Here is a 15441-nt window from a genome sequence, read left to right as displayed (position 1 = left end):
CCTAGCTCAGGATGTCTTATACACCTCAATCCCCCTTTCTTTCTTTCTTTTTTTTTCTTTCTAAGATTTTATTGGGGAAGGGGAACAGGACTTTATTGGGGAACAGTGTGTACTTCCAGGACTTTTATTTTCCAAGTCAAGTTGTTGTCCTTTCAGTCTTAGTTGTGGAGGGTGCAGCTCAGCTCCAGGTCCAGTTGCCGTTATTAGTTGCAGGGGGCACAGCCCACCATCCCTTGCGGGAGTCGAACCCGCAACCTTGTGGTTGAGAGGATGCATTCCAACCAACTGAGCCATCCGGGAGCTCAGCGGCAGCTCAGCTCAAGGTGCCGTGTTCAATCTTAGTTGCAGTGGGCAGAGCCCACCATCCCTTGCGGGACTTGAGGAATTGAAGTGGCAACATTGTGGCTGAGAGCCCACTGGCCCATGTGGGAATCGAACCAGCAGCCTTCGGAGTTAGGAGCACGGAGCTCTAACCGCCTGAGCCACTGGGCCGGCCCCCTCAATCCTCCCTTTCTATCTCTAACCTCTCATGTATGTGGAGTCTCTGACTCTCTCATGTATGTGGGGTTCCCGTGCGCACGATATTAAATTTGTCAATTTGCCTCCTGCCGATTTTGTTCTTCAACCAGCTAAAAGAACCAGAGGAGGGAAAGGGGAATTGTTCTCCTTCCCTGCATGGCCCAGGCGTGTTCCCTTTAGGGGTGAATGACTCACTTGCAAATCACCATTCCATCCTTACACTTAACGTCCATACACTCAATGGCACGGGAGGTCTGATGAAGTCTAAGAAAGAATGATATGTACTATGGCATGGGGCAAAATACACTGCAGACATTGAAAAAGATTCAATTCAATCAAAAGAACTCTCGCAGAGGAGCTCCCAGTACCTGACTTTGCTAACTTATTAAACTGGTGACAACCTATAGTATGTACTCCATCAATTACGCAAGAGGCAATTATTTTGACCACCAAACATACACACAACAAAAAATATAATTCAAATAACCTGTCCTCGCTCTCCTTTAAATTTCTAATATGTATTTCTGAGACCTGGGAAAGCAGTTTTTAGGAAAGAGGATAAAAACTAAGTATACGTATATGCATATATAAACTTGTATAAATATACATATATACATAAAGTTTCCCAGCTTTTCTTCCTCCTAATCATGAATTTTTAGGCAGGGAAAAATCAAGAGCTTATAAATGGTATGTGGGGTGGAACACTTGCTATCTTAAATAACTCTTTGATTAATAACCAGTCACAAGTCTCTCTCAGTGTACCTAGGCTAGGCTACTGACTAACAGAATCTAGGATGACCAACTCCTGGCTTTGAATAAATATAAAATTGTTTTGACTTCCAGAAGTATTGATAATCATCTCTCAAAGGGTATGATAAAGTACAAAGTTCACGAAGACACACACACACACACAAACACACACACACCAGCACTAGAACACTGTGTTTATAGCCCAGCAAGGTTTACATAACATAAAATACAGTCAGTACCAACATCAGAAGAGGTGTTGTTCAGACATTCTTTGTCAACAAATTTCATTAAATCGCAGGTACTTGGAAAATGCTACAGGCTTACCTTAGTCAATTCTTGACCCAGAAAAAAAAAATTTGTCCCAATCTTATGCCATTCCTAAGTGTGGTTTCATTTTGCCCTTATTATCACAAGCAGCAGACTAGTGTCAACAGCAGAGATACAACATTCGGAGTGGCACTAACATGTGTGCACATTTTTAATGTGAGCAAGAAAATATAAATGCTAAGATTTTATGATAATTTAGGAGCCATAAACAATACTAATATTTTACAGTTCAAGTGTGTCCCCCAAATCCTGATAAATGTCTGCAAATTCGTAATAAATACTACTAAAAATAAAAGAAGCCTTGAGAATAGAAGAATTCTCATTAATTTTTATTCTGAAGAGTAACAAAAAGCTCATTTACAGATCAGAAAATACATAACTTCAAAACAATTTTTCCTGTAGGTATTTTACAAATCATATTGTTAAGAGGATTCTCCCTTATGGAAAATGTAAACTTCATTCTTTTAGTTTGTTTTCTTTAGGGCACTGAAAACAACTTACTTCCAAGAGAATCTGAAATTACCTGTGTAACAACCAGCACCAGGGACCAATCCTGCCCCACGATGGGAGGACCTGTCAGTCAGCAGATTGAGCAAGACATTGATCAGCAGGGAGAGAGAAGAGTTGGCAGGAACGACAGGTGGGGGAGATGTTTAAGTCTACAGCTAGAAGGAGGAGTTGGTTGTTCTAAGGAGTTTAAAATCAGAGATGTTAGTCTCCTTGCTTCTCCCACAAAGTGAGGCTTCAAATTGCACTGAAAAGCAGAAATGGGGACTCCCGTGCTTACGATGCTATCCGGTATTTGATCAATAAAGCCTCCCATCAACAGGGGACAGCAACTAACATCCAAAAGCTGGTACTTGAGGGAAGTTGTACTCTTGCCACATTTTGTAACCTCAAATCTAAAAAGGACAGCATTTTAAGGATTGCCAATAACTGGGAGGAAGACTGGTGGCAAGAAATTCACTAATATTAAAGAAAAAGACAAACACAGTAAGTGTATTACTATAATACTTCATCCGAATGGTTCATTTAAAAATTCAAAGAACTGATCCTGCTAATATTAACAGCTAATTTGAAAACAATGTTATGTTTAAATAATCACTAAATATAATTTGTGATATTTTTTCAAGACGGACCAGACATACACAAAAAGTATGGCTTTTAGCTACCCATTAGGTTGGTTTCCAGGCAGGTGAAAATATAATCAACCATGTAGGCACACTTAGAAGATAATAAAGATAGGTTGTTATGTTTCAGAAGTTGTTCCTGCTAAATATTAAACATGAGAAGGAAAAGAAAGCTTCCATTACAGGGTGGTTACCAGATAAGGGAGCCTGCCTACTGGTGTTAAGCTGACAAATATGGCTGGGTAACCTGAGATTTTCAGATCTGTAACCTAAGTGGGTATCTCACCCTGCCATATTCACCCTACTAGTATCCAAAGGATTCCACACCACTCTACATTTCTAATATCAATTTTAAAACAAGTTTGGCATTCTGGTGATATTCAAGTACAGTGAGTGACTGTTTGTCCCTGGAACATAGCTTTTCATTACCCAGAGTTTCATGTTTCTAAGAACAAAGAGTACAATACAAGAGAGGGGGAGATGAAAAACTCTGACTTGAACTTTTTCCTTTAGGATAACATTTTAATTTAGTTTTTTTTTATTAACCTGAACTTCAAATTTTATCCCCCTGTATTATTACAATAAAAATTACTCACAGTCACATTTGTCTTGTCCACCATTGCATTTTTTGTCCTATACATTGAGGTATAATTTAAAGAAAGGTGTTTAAGTTTCACCAACATAAATCACATGCTTACATCTGATATTATTCTTAAGGTTAAAAAAAAAAAAAACTGCCTATGATGCAAGGATCTATTTTTCATGATGGACATAATTGTTTAAAGTTAATTTTCTTATCAAGATAAAAAGTTTTAAAAATGACTCAAGAGAAAATGAACCTAAGTATTTTCAATAGTTTATCAGCTGCTTAAGTGTTGTGATTCACTGGAAACTGCTGGAATAAGGAAATAATGATTGTTTCACATTGGCTTCTGGAGACGGCACTTGGGGGAATGACATCAGAATTTCACTGCCTGGCAACCTGTGGTCATTTAGCTATTTTTGGGATAGCCACAGAGAGTGGGCATTTGTTAGTGGCTCTGTGTCCACCCTAGAGATAGGAAAACAAAGCCACTATAAGTAGCCAACCTATTTTAGCGATGTCACCAGAGCCCTTCTTCACTCCTGCGACGGCAGGATGCTGTGCCTCAGTGCATTCCATTATTCACACATCGCATTTCCTGTAAAGTCCTACATTAACAAGAGACAAATCAGCACCATCTCATTGCGGCTAATGTTTGTAGCAGCTGTTCAACCTGTGAGACATTACATAGCACAGGAGACCCATTCATTGGGTAGGTGTCCTTTATGTTTCCTTGAGTAGACAAATAATAAAAATCCTTTCCTACTTACAGGACCTCTAAGGGGGTTGTAGTGATACTCGCTGATTTCCCTATCTTGCCCTCGCTTCACTTTTAAAAATTTTATTTTCAATTCTTTCAGACCCGTGGCGACTAAATTTCTAGAAGTCATGGAAATAGTTTCCAAGCTGCAATGATAGGTCTTTCCTTTCTAAAACTCTGCAAACCTCACTTTATTTACAACGATAAGCTGCTTGTTTTTCCTATTTTTGTTATTAAACCATGTAAGTAGTGTGTGCCCAGAGTTGGCCTCATTTTCCTTTAAACACTCTGGGGAACAGGAGGATAGAACCGTCCAAAAGGGATTACTTTTTATGTGACACAGAGTTAAGTTTTAAGCTCAGATATTTATAAACAGTGCTTTGACCCACATGAATGTGTGGTAAGATATTAAAAAAGAGTTAGGGTGTGTGATGACTCTTTACTGCATGGGACAGTGCTGTGAATCCTAGCATATGTCACTCCTAGTTCTAGATTACTCTAAAACTAAAAACGCCCCTCTTCCTCCCATGTCCAGAATATCACCTGGGGTGGTCTTGCCCCATGCTGATGCCGCTATCTCTTGCACTTCTCTGGGGCTAGTGGCTTATTTTCCCACACATTCACCACCGGAGATAAAAAAAGCTGGATATTTGCTGTCTGTTCTTCGCCAGATCCCCAGCTGCACACAACACATATATTCCCTCTAACAGATTATAATGAACCCCTCTTAAACTTGGGGGGTGGTTGTGGGTGATCAGGATCAGTATAAGGAGCTTTGGACCCTTGCACCCTGAAAGTTGGCTTCCTATAACTTCTTTCATTCAACCAGCACTGCTTGAAAGAGACTGGTGAGGCAGCATGAGTGTGCGTTCACCAGCCACCTGTGTCGGCGTTCCGTTGGCCAATGTATGGGGTGCCACTGATTAGAGCAGAAGACTGTAACAGAAAAACGAAACAGAAACAACAGCCTGACAAAGGGAGTGTTCTCACCATCTCTATTATAAGATTACAAGTTCCCCCACCCCACCGCGGCTTTTTAGTGACCTCAGCAGACGCTTTAATAATGTACAGTTTACTAAAGGTAAATGCTGTACTCACAGCATTCTGACTGTACTTCAAGTGGACATAAGAAAGGAAATGATTCAAATAAAGATGGATATGGTTATTGAGAATAACTCTTAAGTCACCTAAGTCAATTTGATAAAACATATCTTGGTAGAAGTCTGTTAAAAGAAACTTTAGAAATACAGGCACGTTTTTTCTTCATCTCTGAAAAAAGGAATCAGGTCTCATGGAGTCTAGGTTGACAACTTCAGCTCCTTTAAACCGACAGTGAGGGGTCAGCCGCTAAGGCATATGGTAGGGACTGCAGGGTGAGGCTGGAGAATGACGAAAGAGAAGGATGACAAAGGAGCACATGACTCCGCTAACTCTCTTGCACCCAGTGGAGTCAATATGGTTTTCTTGTCATTTTAAATATACTGTGTCCTGAATGTCCATGGCATAGTGTGTAGTTTTCAAAGAACTATATGACTAATGTTTTCTAGACAGGTTCATACTGGTTTTGAAATCTTTAGTAGAAGTATGGTCTGGATAATAAATTTACCCTGGGGCTCCAATTAAGAGGATGCTAAGAGAGCCTGAATAGACTCTGAAATTTTGTAGGATGCTGTTTCATGTTAAAAAGGGGACGGGACTTTGCTCATCTACAAAGTCCCTTAGCTCTTTACTTTTAATCACTAGAGCAGATCTACCTATATTGCACGAGGTCTGACAATTAAGTTTGAGAACTTGTTGCAACGACGTTGCTAACCTTTATTGATATTAGAGGGATTATTCATTATGAATTTGTACCAACTGGACAAACAGTTAACGAAGTGTACTATTTGGAAGTGCTGAAAAGGCTATGTGAAAAAGTTAGATGAAAACAACGTGAACTTTTCGCCAACAATTCATGTCTCTTGCATCACGACAATGCACCAGCTCACACAGCACTGTGAGGGAGTTTTTAGCCAGTAAACAAGTAACTTTATTGGAACACCCTCCCTGCTCACTTGATCTGGCCCCCAATGACTTCTTTCTTTACCCAAAGATAAAGGAAATGTTGAAAGGAAGACATTTTGATGACATTCAGGACATCAAGTGTAATACGACAACAGCTCTGATGGCCATTCCAGAAAAAGAATTCCAAAATTGCTTTGAAGGGTGGACTAGGCTCTGGCGTCGGTGCATAGCCTCCCAACGGGAGTACTTCGAAGGTGACTGTAGTGATATGAAGCAATGAGGTGTATAGCACTTTTTCTCGGATGAGTTTGCAAACTTAACTATCTGATCTTGTATTAACATGTCACACTGGGGGAAACAATTTGTATTGAAAGGCTGATTGCGTGCTTTCTCTGTCCAACTCCAGGTACAAAGTTGTCAAATCATACAAGTCATGAAATTGGCTATGGTTTGGAGTATTTACACCGTGGAAATTTGCAAGTGCAACAAACCAGGACTTTTTTCCCCCCAGAGTTGGTTGTTTAACACCTACCAGCATACCACTGAGTATATACACCTTGTAGGTATGTTTGCAAAGGGGCCTCCAGCTTTGCTGTCTTAATTGCAAAAGTTCATGGAGCAGGCTTAACTTGGTAACCTTCACCAAAGTCAGAGAGAACTTTGCCCACACCATGGCTCCAGGACGGGGTCTGGAGATAAAGTGGCAGGGCATCATTAAGATTCTTGAGTGCATTCTTGGCAGCTTGTTCAAAGAAAGGTTAGTCTAGAGAGAGAGTAGCACCAGCTGTTCCCCTTTTCATTGTACTGCTTTCAGGATTTTGAAATCCTTAGAAAGGTACTAAATATGTCATTAAAGGCAGAAATAAATAATACAAGTAAAAACAATTTGCCACAGTCCCAACAATATTACAACAGAAAATAGATATTAGCTCTTTTTACTGAGTATGAATAGAGACCAGAAAATGACAACTCAATGTTAACCAATATCACAATAGTACTTTGGGAATGCATATTTATAAAGGATGGCTGATTTCAAGAACACTAGGGATAATAGAAAAGTGTAGTCCAGATAAGACGGTTTCTTTCTTAAGCAAAATGGAGTGTGCCAGACCTAGGAATAATTAAAAACCAGACTAATGACTGCAGGTTACGACCTGTGATTGAGCCTCGCCTTATTAGAAGTCTTACTGTCTAGGCAGTAACCTCTGATGTGTATAGACTATTCTATATTGTGACAATAATTATATAGAAACCCAGCCTCCCACTGCACAGGAGAACTTAGCGTGTCCCAGAAGAGCCAAATAAAACGATCCCATCTGCCTGGGTGGTAGGACCTCGGGTCTGAAAAGCTTTTCTATTTTTGCTTAATCTGCTAACCTAGAAGTACAGAATAAATTACATCTATTTTCTCTTTTTGATACGCTGGGTGGGGGGGGTGTTGTTTTGGTCTATTCAAAAAGTTTGCTTATCAGACAATCACTGGGAGAGGCACAGATTAAGTTGTGGATGCTTCCTGTATTCAGAGACCAAGGAAAGCCACCCACCATTCCTGTTTCTGCACCCTCCTCTTCTCTGGTTGTGCTACCTGGCCCTCTACCTCCTGGAGTGGTTCCTCCATGCTCCAACTTCTGCTGCCATCCCAAGGCCCCTCCATCCATAGGTGGAAAGGATCAACCCATAAATATTCTTGTATAAGTCTTAGCTGATGTCCTCCCATCTCCTCAAGAGGAAGACTTAATGTGATAGAAGAAACTTTTAAAAGTAGAAGTGACCTTAGTCACAGTAGCCATCGTTGTTTGCCTCCCCAGCACACAGATACTATGAATTCCCTGTAAATAAAGTTTTATTGGAACACAGTCATGCTTATTCACTCATCTATGGCTGCTTTCATGTTCCAATGGCAAAGTTGAGTCATTGCCACAGAGACAGTATGTCCCACAAAGCCTAGAATATTTACTATTTGGTCCTTTACAGAAAAACGAAAAACAAAAAATCGCCACGCCCTGTCCTCAAGCATTCTGCAGCTTCCTGCGCTGTCCAGCATGGGCCCAGGGGGCCCGGGCAGGTGCCTGGGCGGCTGGCTTTCCTGGCTTCAACATGACCTCACTTGCTAGCCCTCCTTTTCCCCATGGTGGCTCCCATTTTAGGGGGACAAAGAAGTTGGCTTTTCCAACCTGGCCAGGCTCCACTTAGGATTTCAGATGCTTTGGATTGTAGTCTAGTAGGCAGAAGGGTCATCTCTCAGCAAAGCCGCATTTTTTCCCCTGTGTTCAGCCTGGGTTCTTTCATGTACAGACTTCCTAAAGGCTGCAAGAACTAGCTAGGGCACAGGGTGACCTGTCAGTGTGAGGCTTTTGGTTTCCTGAAGAATGGCTTTTAGTGCACAGCAATATTAGTTATCATTAACTTTGTGTTTTGAAAAGAAATATACCATTTATTAAATTGACCATGTCTGAAACCTAGTTTTTTTCTGAAGAAATTATGTTCAACTTAAAAATCTTAACATTCTATTTATACATCTGGTAAATTTAAAAAAAAAAAATGTTTTGTTGGGGAATATTGGGGAACAGTGTGTTTCTCCAGGGCCCATCAACTCCACATCGTTGTCCTTCAATCTAGTTGTGGAGGGCACAGCTCACTGGCCCGTGTGGGAATCGAACCGGCAACCCTGTTGTTCAGAGTTCGCATGCTAACGAACTGAGCCATCCGGCTGCCCACATCTGGTAAATTTTGACAATCCATTCAGGAGACTGAATACTGTTCAGGTCCATTTATAAACTTGGTTTAATTAACCACTATTAAACATCTCAAAACTCCATTTATAAATTCAATATATTCAAATTTTCTTTTTAAGCATCGAGGCTGTCTAATAATCAAAACATCCTCAAGTAGTTAAGAATTCTATTTTTTTTACAATAAGAATTCTTAAAAATTTCTTCCATTAAATTTCTAAATTCAGTGACTCTCAAGTTCTGGTACATTCTATTTACAAGCTTAATTACATTTTCATACATTTCTATAGAAGAGGCCAATTCTGAAATCATTTACACGTTTTAAATTCAATCGTGCCTGGCTTCTTTCACTTAGCATAATGTTTTCAAGGTTCACCATGTTGTGGCATAGTATCAGAACTTCATTACTTTTTATAGCTGAATAACATTACATTATATGCATATATCACATTTTATTTATTCAGATGCATCAGTTGATGAACATTTAGGCTGTTTTTACTTTTTGGCTATTATAATTTCAGTTATATGAGCCATTAGTTTCACCTTAAAATAGGCATTATAAATAACTATTATATAAATTAACGGGTTAGTATATCAAGACTCAGTGGGGATGAAGCATCTCTACAAATCTGTGGTGAACTCCATTTTCAACCAGATTCACTAGGATAACACAGATTTGGATACATACTTCCGAATTTTTTTCACATATGTGAGACCTCAGTTCCTTGATGGCATAAAGAAAAGAATATTTTGTGTTCTCTAATAAAGAGGATAGTTATTATTTATTTACCTAACAAACTTAAAGAGCTGAAACTATAATGAAAAGGACACCAAAATTCGTACTATATAATCAACTCATATTAAAATGTTAGTAAAGGAAGGAAACTGCATATTGGAGAGAAGTTAGCACTCTTCACAATTAAACAGGCCAAGGTTTCATGCAGGAGGTGGGATGTCATGAACAGTTTCAAAACTATAGGTCTAACTGGTTTAAACTCCATTATACATATTCCTACAGGCAGCTGCAATGAATTGTTTTGCAAACAGAAAAATAAACAACTTATCATGGAAAATAAAACCACTCCAGAAATCAAGACCCATAGGACACTTATGTCTTGAGCTATTCCTTTAATCTGTGTCCAAACAAAGCATCTAATTCTTATCTCAGGGAATGGAAAGCACTGACATATGCAAAAAGAGAAGCATCAGTACACTTACTTGTCTTTGCATGCAGGTGCAGGCATCAGACTTTTCAATAACATCTAGAACATAGTCATTAATTACAGAGGCAGCCAGCTTTCAACAACATACCGTTTTCTTTTTTTCTCTTCTCTCCTTCCGTTCTGCAATCATTTCTATTCGATTCTTTCAAAAGAGCACTCACATTTTGGTACTGACCACTTTTAGGGGATTATACTTGATACTGTATCTTCCATGTTTGGGATAATACTCAGTTATAATTTATCTTTATTTCAAGGAAGCAAATATTATAAAAGGAAGAAACCTATCTATGAAAAACTTTTTCCTGGCAATAGAAAATGGTTGTTTAAAAAGTTCTACCTATATGTATGAAACCTAGTCAAGTATGTACTAGACAGGAAGGAGAATTAATGAGTGAAAGCTCCAAGCACATCAGAGACAACCAATTAGCTTGTCTGAAACCCAGGCTTGTAAAGCTATCAGTAACTTATAAAATGGTCTGCTACACACGAGTAAAATGTTGTCTAAATGGCTTGCTTAACTAGATGCATTCACCATGAAATTGATTCTTTTAAGGCTATTTTTTTTTAAATTTAATACTCATTAACTGTGCACACTGAAATGTCTGGGTGGGTAGATATGAGGGTATTGTAAAGTGTAAGTTGAATATATGAATTCCATAATTCCATATTTTATGAATTTAAGAGGTACTAGAAAAAAAAGACATCTCATCAACTATCAACATTTGTGTCTGCCTCAGTAATTGAAATGGATCAACAAAATTGTTCTTCCTGTGCCTTGTTAAACACTTAGGTTGGGATTGGTAGATGTGATCTAGGAACCTTCTGAGCTGAGAATTTATGCTTTTGTATTATGGACCTGCACTGTTTTTCACGACAGCCTGTGATTCTGCAAAATGTCATGACAGAAAGAAGACCTCGAGTCTGGAATTTTTCAAATCCTACATTTGCTTTACAGTGAACATCAAATTTCATCCCCCAAAGACTTACTTTGCTAAAATCGTTGAGGTAACTTGATGTTAGCTGACACATGAACAATAATCACTATACTATTTCACATTTTGAATTTTCTTAAAAAAAAAACACACCCACAAACTATTGTATATTTTAAAATTGTTTTTTCGGTCATGCCTCATACTTAGCTTTTTCCATTATATAAGGCTCCATACCACAAATACCCTTCAATCAACTGCTATCTGATCAGACATCCAGGAGAATGTGCTTTGACTTTTATTGGGTGTAACCGTTAGGTCTGCTGATTCAATACTGGTATGCTTGATAGATTTTGCTAAACCACTATCATTTGGCCAACTCAAAGGATTGATTCTTTGACACAACAAAATATTAGGGAAAGAAAAATCTGTTTAGACAATGGTTAAAGCTTATTAAAGACACAAAAATCTTTTGAAAGCACTTTATATATTCTAGCTTTTTTGACTTTTGTACTGCACTATATATCCCCTATCTTAATCTTACAGCTGTGAGGTATGAGAAAGTGACAAATTAAAATATTAATATATGGAACCCAAATGAACATGTTTAATATTGGCCTTGTGGTACTATGGCAGCACGCTGTCCTAACAGTGGCAACATTTAGATGTTGGAGTAGAATCAAATTCTTGGGCCTTAAACAGGAGACAGACAAATATGGCAAGCCATGGGTTGCTCCGCCGCCAATGGAGGGTGCCAATGGCCCTGTCCAGATGCAGAGATATTCAAAGGATATTCCTGTCAGCAGTTTGTCCTCTGGCTCCAGCAAAGGGGCCACCATGGTAACACTGGGAGGAAAAGGAAAAACAGGAAGGTGTGGAGAGATTGGGGGGGTGGGGAGAAAAAGCTGACAGCCACCTCAATAACACATCTGAGTAAGGGGAACAGGTAACAAATGGCCTTGTAATAAGCTGCCATGTTGTTAGTCATGGGGAGAGAATTTCTTTTCTTACTGGCAATACAGCCAAGAGCCTAATATCCTGGCAACTGAGAAATATGAGCTTGGAAAGAGGCTTACAGGGAGTCTGAGGAAAGAAAAGCTGAGTGGTAATCTGTCCTGAGGAATTTTAGCCAAAAAACCCACACAGGACTAGTTGAACGCAGTATAAAGTGTGTGAAAGACAAGTCTGGAGAACATTACAATCAGACATAAAAAGAACACCAGAAATGAAGGGTCAAAAAGCCACTAACTAGATTCAGCACAGCATTGTTAGTATGGCCTTGGGTCCTAGCTGTCAACCCAGGACTAGTCCAAACCACCGGTTCTCAATGGGGAAGGGAGACGACCACTCCCTCAGGGGACACTTGGCAATACTGGAAGATATTTTTGGTTGTCACAACTGGGGGGGAGGGGTAGAGTGCTATGAGAATCTCATGGGTAATAGTCAGGGATGCTGCTAAACATCCTGCAATGTACAGGACAGCTTTCCCCCAGCCCCCAACAAAGAACTATCTAGGCTGAGAAACTTGGCTCTGAACTGATCTTTCAGGCAAAGTCACAGAACAGAGACCCTGTTAATGATCCAATCTATGGTTTTTCCACACAAACCATCAGGCTTCCTCCCTGGAACTGGATTGGAAAAGTAGATCAGAAGGTATGTCAGAGAGCACTTGGGAGAATGGTAGACACCCTCTCTGTTCTCTCTTGTTCAAAGTAGAAATCAATAGATCTTGGTGGAGACAAGGCAGCACATTAAATTGGGCTGAAACAAGTGCACAAAGGAAACAGCCACATTTTCCTCATTCTGCGTATCCTGGCTCTGGGGCCACAACCGCGTGCATAACAAGTCCCAGGCCTCGTGCAGCCTACACAGTAGTGGAGGAGAAGACAGATATTAAGAAAGTACGTAAGTAACTAAGTGCCATGAAGGAAAAGAAGGCACCATAGCAGTAATAACATTTGGCACACAACTGATCCAAAAGAGGGGCTGAAAGTCTGGTTAAATATCAAGCAGTCACAGATAAGGACACATCTTTAGCTGGTTTCAAAACAAAATGCCATGCAGTTACAATACAATCTCTCTTGATTAACCTCCACTTAATCATCTAGGATTAACTGACTCTTCATTGTCCTGCTAGAAGACAAGGATGGATGCTATCTACCCAGTGAATGTCGACATCCGGTGGATGTAACACCCGAATGATGAGGGCCACGCGCTCCCTGCTCTCGGCCCGTGGAACGCTCTCTGTCACGTCTGCTCATTTCTGCCTCTGACTTGTTTCCAAGTTCTCATTAAGGCAATCATATTTGTTATTATCATGAAGTAATTTAATTAAATGTGACACCAATGGATGAAATATGAACTTGAAAAGAGAATTTTTATTTCTAAGAATAACTAAATGTACCGTAACGTGTTCGGAGAACTCAATAGAGATAAGTCACTAAAACAACCCCCAAAACGTGCTGCTGTTGAATTAGATTTAGGTAAGATGACTATAAAAGACTGAAAGGGAAGGTGCAGATTGCTTCCTATATGTCTTTAACTTAGGGTTCCATCTTAAAGAAACAGGATCTGAAAATCATAGGTAATGGCTGTGTTTTATGCAAGAAATACAGAATTCTGATTAATGGCCCCGTACTCAGAGGAAAGTCCTTGGCTCAATATCAAAAGATTAGTACCATTTGTATGTTTTAAGTTAAAATGAATTATTTAGGGTATACATTTATTTTACTTTTTTAATGACAAGGCACGTTAACCAACTCTTGATTAATTGTTCAACTACCAGTTCAGATCAGCACAGAAGGCGGGGGCGGGGGCGGGGGCGGGGGCGGTTAATTGTGCATTTCAAATCATACTTTTTGTCCTGTCTGAATCAAAAGCCTTCTCGAAGGGGAAGTTATTAATACTCACTTCAGTCTGAAGTTTAGAGTGTTACATAAAATCATGTCCACTGTCAGAATCAATATTAGTGTCTGTCACCTCAAATCCTTTTGTGAAAGTAGAGGATAAATAAATTAAATTAAAAAACTCAAATCCATACTTACACACACCCACACTTTTGCAGTTTCCTGCAGAGTCATAGTTATGAAAGTAAATTATGGTTACAACTGGATACCTCATTAAATACAGTATCCTTAAAAAAATAAACATTATTTTGAATGCATTTGTAAAATATTTTCTAAATCAAACTTATTCCCATTTCTAGACTCAGAAATGGAAACACAATTATAAAGCACACCCACCAGGAGAATTTCCCTGAGCTTCTCTTAGCCAATACTCTGGATTACTATCTCCCACACTTACTGTTCTCTAGGTAACAGGCAAACTTAGGACTTTGTACAATAGTCCCATTTTACCTCGAAATTATTATTTGTTTCTTTCCATCCTTATCACATTGATTATTTTCAATTAGTAAGATGACAATTCTATCATAGTACTTGAAAATAAAAATCATATAATGCCAATGCCTGACAGATGATGGTTTGTACTATTTTTAACTAGAAGGTAAGTGTCAATAATAGAATAATATAAAATGATGCATGTAAATGGCATTTACCTCTGCGTATATTTATTTTCAGTGAATGATTTACCTGGTACCTTGTCTTCACCACATTTAACATAAGGGGATCTAGACTTCAGAGTCCTTGAAACAGGGTTTGTAAATTTGAGGTGCCTATTCATGACATCTAATCTTTTACACAAAACGAAGAGAAGATGTGGCTCTAGAGAAATAAGGATATGAGAAATAAATTCTTGCCTATTTGACCCCAGCTTCTCATCCAGATGAACAACACATGTAACCTGCATACTTCTTAGCAAGTTAAATGCAGCACACAGTTTTCGTAAAACATGTGGCCAAGTTGAAATCTCTTGCAGCTAATGAAATATTAAAATTCTGACTTCTTATATGAAGTCACAGACTCCAAGTAACCTGGTCACAGGTTGAACTGCTTTTTGGTGCTGTTAGAAGGGGCAACCTGATTTGATAAACTAACTGTAAAGATATCTGCTATGACCTAAGGGTCGCAAGGCTTGGATCAGTAACTAAAAACGTTGTGTTCGGGAATGGGGTTTGCCTGGTTCTGACATGACCACTGACCCTATAAATCACCAAGACACAGGATACTTCCTACACAACCTGGGGAAAGAGAAGGAAATGGAACAGATAAACATGTACACCATAATGGGCGGAAGTCCTTGACACAAATCTAGATGGAAGTGAACTGAACTAGCTCTGCTCTCTCTCTCCTAAATTAGGCTATTAAGCCAAGGAATTATTTAAAGCAGCAAAAGACACAATTTATTAACTACAATTGAAAAGAGTTCCCTAAATGAGCAAATTACTCTATCCTTACAGGCCAGGCTTTGGAATGGCTTGCATAATTATCTTAATGGTATTTACATTTTTAAGAAATATTGTAAATTAGACTGTTATAGTTTAGGTTTAAGAAATTCATTCTTGATGTATCATAGATGTTTAAAAC

At 39.1% G+C, this 15441-nt stretch overlaps 1 protein-coding gene across 4 annotated transcripts in view; it reads right to left on the bottom strand.

The window, feature by feature from the left end:
- Positions 1-15441, bottom strand: part of ARL15 (ARF like GTPase 15) — a 381079-nt gene that overhangs the window by 3250 nt on the left and 362388 nt on the right. The gene's annotated exons all lie outside the window — the stretch shown is intronic.

The sequence above is a fragment of the Rhinolophus sinicus genome, linkage group LG03 (genome assembly GCF_036562045.2).
Source record: "Rhinolophus sinicus isolate RSC01 linkage group LG03, ASM3656204v1, whole genome shotgun sequence".
Taxonomy (NCBI): Eukaryota; Metazoa; Chordata; class Mammalia; order Chiroptera; family Rhinolophidae; genus Rhinolophus; species Rhinolophus sinicus.
Note: the sequence above shows the minus strand (reverse complement) of the source record. Positions and strands in the feature narration are given on the sequence as shown.